We start from the raw sequence: 5,827 nt of genomic DNA, 5'->3' as shown, positions 1-5,827 counted from the left end.
AAAGTGAAACTGGCTCAGTTGCCCCTAGCAACCAATCAGATTCCACCTTTCATTTTCCAAAGAGTCTGTGAGGAATGAAAGGTGGAATCTGATTGGTTGCTAGGGGCAACTGAGCCAGTTTCACTTTACACCATGTTTGATAAATTTCCCCCTATGTGTCTGTTTGTGTGATCAGAAACAAAGGCAAGACTTATAGGAAGGATCCACTGCCTTTATATTATGTGACCTTTATATATTGAACCATTACTATAGAAGTCTCTAATGTAATCTATTTGAAGAGAAATAACGTAATATGATTTATTGCAGACATTTATAACCTATATGTAAATCTTTATGCTGGAGACTTGATGTGATTGCTTTACATTGCACTTAGTATTAGACTCTTGGTGGTGACAATGATGTATGCACTAGTAAGGGTTATATTTTACTGTATAGTATCTCTAGTTCAGTCTTGGTATTCCCATTCCTTGTAGATACTTATGAAGTGGTTGACATTCTTAACACCATATCCTTAGTCTACATTGATATAGTGGAGGGGTCAAACCCGGTTAATAGATGATGTTTGTTTTTTAACCAAATATGGATCATGAGGGAATCGATCAGTTTCATCTTGGCTGCCGCCATTGGTGCTGGTAGTGAAAGCAGGGAGACAAGTTCTGACCTCTGAAGAGGTCAACATGATCGATCTTAGGCCGGTTCTGTTCAAAAATGTAATAGGTTGTAGTCTTGTAGTCTGCAACATTAATGAAGCATAGAAAACTAGTGTATAACCTTCAATATTACTAGCGGTCAATGAGAACAGATCATTGATATCAAAGCTTTTCACCGGTGGGGACTGGGTGTTCTGACTGCCACCGATTTTGTTAATGGTAACCAATCTGCTCCCTGAGGGAATGTGACCTGGCCACAGTACCTTATAGCTGCCAGACACAGCTCTCTGCGGCAATAAAAAAAAAAAAAAAAAACATGTTTAGTGCTTAGATTTTTTTCTAAATTGACGCCCTACTGGAGACTGCCAGTCACAGCGTCTCTGCCCAGCAGCTATAAAGTATTAGAGCCGGGTCACACTCCCTCAGGGAGGTGACTAGTTCCCTTTGAGGGTACGTGCACACTACGGAATGGCGCCGGATAACCCGTTGCGCATTCTGCAGCTTGCACCCACCTGCAGACTTTGGGGGGCACACGCGTCTCCGCCTGTGTCATAGACTCTGTTCTATGCACGGGCGGGTTCCATCGTCCGTCCAAAGAATGGACAGGGTCATTCTTTGGACGGAGGGGGGAATCCGCCCGTGCATAGAATGGAGTCTATGACACTTGCGGAGACGCACGCGCCCGCCACATTCTGTGGGCTGGTGCGAGCTGCGGAATGCGCGACGGGTTATCCGTCGCCATTCCGTAGTGCAAGAACCTGAAGAGCCTTAGGTTGGGAAACACTGATCTGAGAGCATGTTCTTGCTAAACTAAAAGTGACTACAGGATCAGACTACACACAGGGTTTGTTTGTAGTCTGTAACCATGGCAACACAGCTTAGTATAAACAACACAGTAGGATATTTATCACAACAAAGTGTAGAATTGCCACTTTTTTTTATTTTAGATACATCTGAACCTGACTTCTACATAATTTAGCCTTAGATGCAGCTATACAAATAATTGTGCCTTATATAACTGACGGGAGAGAAGAAGCATTGACGACAGTGTTGAAAAATTCAGTGTTCAGACTAGCCTATCTAGTATCATATTGTGACTTCTTTACCTTGAGAGTATAGACATGCTGTTTTTTTTTTGTTTTTTTCCATTGCTGATGTCTACAACGTTTTGCATTGATTCAATCATATTTTAAGTGCGATAAGGGAACGCCTTCTTATGACTGTGTGAATGTGCCCCTAGGCAGGGATGCTTTGGGATGTAACGTGTGTGCCTTATTTTTTTTATTACTGCCACCCACCTATGCTGAAGGAAGACCTGGGTCTTACAACTCTAAACTGAGTTGTATAACCTTTTCCACTACTTACTGTACCTGTCAACATGTTTCCCATAATACATTGCCATGCAGCAGAATTATAGCAAACATTTCTGTCACTGAACGTTTGCATTACGTCAGGTTTCTTCTGCAAAGCAGATGAATGGAGTAGTAATTCTGCAATTCACAGGCAGTATGGTTTTGAAACTTTGCAGCTGAACACTATATAGCTGTAGGCAGTGGTATACATAGGAGCCCTATTCCTGGTGCTGGGTCATGTCACTACCATGTCGAGACAAAACGAATTGGACTGTTATGTTTGTTATTTCTACATTGGCCCTATTACACTAAATGATTATCAGCCTCACTTGGTTGAGTACGGACTGTTTAGCCCAATAATCGTTTAGTGTAATTGTGCATGTTGAAAGGCCCCAATCGGCTGACGTGTGGACAATGCCGGCTGATCGTGGCCCTTCGACATGTTGGAAGATCATGTGTGCAGCAACTGTCTGCTGCGTGTCACTCCGTATAATAGGAGCAGCAGCCAGTGACATCAATGGGCTGCCGAATGATCCAAGGATTGTTCGGGCGCCCCTCCTGCTGTCTGTGCATATAATAGCACAGGCAGCGAGTGGGAAGTAACTAGGACAGGTCGGTGCTCGCTTCCCCCAGAAAATTGAGCTGTGTAATATGTCCATAAGGCATTCAGTAAAGTTTTAGGATTCCCAGGGGAAAAATGAACCAGAACTTGATTTCCTCCAGAGTACTCCTTTACATGGTTTAGGTAATAAAGGCTTAGGTCCATTCACTTTATTAGAACTCTGCTTCAATACCACACACAAACAAAGTGTGGCACTGTTTTAGGAAGCAGCTAGCTTTTGCTAATCCTAGGACCTAAACAATTAAGGGGTGTTCCGTTCAAACATTACTTTTGATATGTTGCTGCCCATGGTGAGACTAATAATTCATTCCATACTTTATTATTTAATCAGTCTCCTTCCCCCAGTTCTCAGCTGCTGCTTTCTGCCGAAGACACAAACAACTGTGTGTTGAGCTCTTCTCTCCATCTCCCCCCTCTCTTCTGAGATGGCTGATGTAAACAAGTCCCTGGCAGGCTTTATCTGCAATATTGCAGCCTCTTTGTAATGCTGGGAGGGTCAATCTGAGGTCGCTGATGAACTCCAAGCATTACAAAGAAGCTACAAATTTGCAGATAGTGAAGGGTGGGTGGAGGAAGGGGAGATGGAGATAAAAGCACATACACAGATTTTTGTGCCTTAAGCAGAAAGCAGCAGCTCAGAACTGGTGGAAGTGAATAACATAATAACAAGTATGGAAGGAATTGTTAGTTTCACCAAGGGCAGCAACATATCAAAAGTTATATCTGAGCGGAATATCCCTTTAAGGCCTGATTCTAATCCCAGACAACAAAGGTCTGTTCCCCTCATTTTCTTCATGAACGTTTCCTCTCTTGTTTATGAAATCTCACATATTGCAAGAACTCAAAATTAAGTAGAAACTGCAACACCAGAAACACCATGTGGATAATGGTGGTGCTGTTTCTGTGTGGGAAATAAAGCAGACCCCTGTTTTTTCGGTTCTGAACCATCAAATGTTTTGCTGGATGTTTATATATCTCCTAGTTTTGTAAGAAATTTGAAGCTTTCTTACATGGGGAAAAAAAATACTGCACAATGATATATAATATATAGAATCTATTATCAGGGACTTTACAATAGAATGTCACTGTATAGAATGTAAACAGTATTTCCATATTTAAACAGAATGTATGTAGCAGATATATAATGTGCCTTATTGTGCAGTGTTATCCCAGGACGCTGTATTGCGGATTAGTATTAGCCTCCTCGGAGGCAGCGGCGGATCTGCTGACTCTGCACTATTTCTCTTCTATTCAATAAATTCTGTTCACTTGTTACATTCCAAAGAGAAGAAAAAAAAAAGTATAAAACTGCCAGGCGTATATAAACTGATGAAATATTCATGTATATAAAATATATTTGTAAGAAATGCATCTATATAAAAAGTATATTTAATAAAATATGAAAATTCTGATGGCTTTCCTCAATGTTTTCTCTCTGTACTTTGAAGGTGAAATGTGGCAGTAAGAATCCTCTGGTGTGGTTCTGTCAAGTGATTCCTTAAAGGGATTGTTCAGGATAACAACTGCTAGCCTATTCACCAAAGCTGCAGTACACCTGCGCTGGCGCTATACGGGCGATGGAGCCGGCTGTTTACTGCTCTGTTCTCACTGTATTACGGGGCACAGGGAGCTGTGGAAGATCGTCCGGGTGGCTCATTAAAGAAAGTGGCATTCTGCTGCTGCCGCCGCTCCTGTCCCATGGTGCAATGGCCAGCAGACTATCGCTTTTATCGTTTGTTGTCTTTCAACACATTGTAGAAGAAAAAAAAATCAGTTGACGTTGTGCATGTCGTCTGATCATTGCCTTTTAAAATGACCTATTACTCCAAACAATTTTTGTCCGGAACGGCCGTTAATTGGCCAAGTAAGTCCGATAATCGCTTGGTGTAATAGGGCCTTTAGTGTCTCTTATTTGTCTGGCTCATCTACTGTGTTTCCCTGAAAATAAGACAATGTCTTATATTAATTTTTGCTCCCAAAGATGTGCTGTGTCTTATTTACAGGGAATGTTGTATCTTTCCATGAAGAAGAATCAACATTTATTATATACTTTACAGTAATTGTCTTCAAAAACCAGCATAACTAGACAAAACCAACCACTTTTCCCCTTAGCGGCATGGCGGGAAGGGTCTTGCGTTCAGGGGATGCCTTATTGTAAGCTATCCTGTCAATCCTCCACTATGTCTTATTTTCCGGGAAACTGTAGGAGCTCCTTGTAGAAGTACTCTTTTACAATGAATGTGTGTGTGTGTGTGTGTATGTATGTATATATATGTATGTATGTATGTGTGTATATATATATATATGTGTATATATATATATATATATATATATATATATATATATATATATATATATGTGTATATATGTATATATATATATATATATATATATATATATGTGTGTGTATATATGTATATATATATATATATATATATATATATATATATATATATATATATATATATATATATATAGTTTTCTTGGTTCGTCAACTTGATTGGTTCCGGAAGGCAGTTTGAGAACAGAACAGTGTCTTCCCATAGGAAATGTAAATGTGTTTAATTGGTTCCAGCCCCCACCAACAATTACCTACAGTACCCATATATTACATTGTATAGTGCCCAATCTCTACAGTACAGAGCAGCATTATATACTGTACAGGACATTATACACACAAAACATTCAACAAAACCAGTACTTAAAGTACAGTAGTCACCAACTCCTCACTCATCCTTTACTTTATAGTGTGCCCCCCCCCCCCCCATCCCAGCACTGTAATGGATGGGAGATGGTGGTGCACTGACTGTACTACTACTGTACTGTATGTGCACTCCAGCAACCTTATACAGTGCTGTACTGTATGTGAAGCCTCTCCAGTGCTAAACTCGCCACGTACAACCCACCATCCACGCTCGCAGAAATGTTTAGATGCCGAGAACTTCAAGACTGGGTGCCCGAAAAGTGTTTGAGAACAGAGCAAAAGTTCCTTGAAAATACAGTTTGAGTTCCAAGCGGTTTGAGAACCAAGGTACCTGTGTGTGTGTGTGTGTATATTTTATATTCCCCTTCAGATTTGGCGGGGATCCATCATAAGAGAAAATTTTAGGACCTCAAAGACCCATAGTACGTAGTGATCTTATTTGTTTATTCCAGTCAACCATAAAATGGTAAACTTGATAACTAACGTACAGACATTATAA

This window comes from Dendropsophus ebraccatus, chromosome 9 (genome assembly GCF_027789765.1).
Source record: "Dendropsophus ebraccatus isolate aDenEbr1 chromosome 9, aDenEbr1.pat, whole genome shotgun sequence".
Classification (NCBI taxonomy): Eukaryota; Metazoa; Chordata; class Amphibia; order Anura; family Hylidae; genus Dendropsophus; species Dendropsophus ebraccatus.
This window is presented reverse-complemented; position numbering follows the sequence as displayed.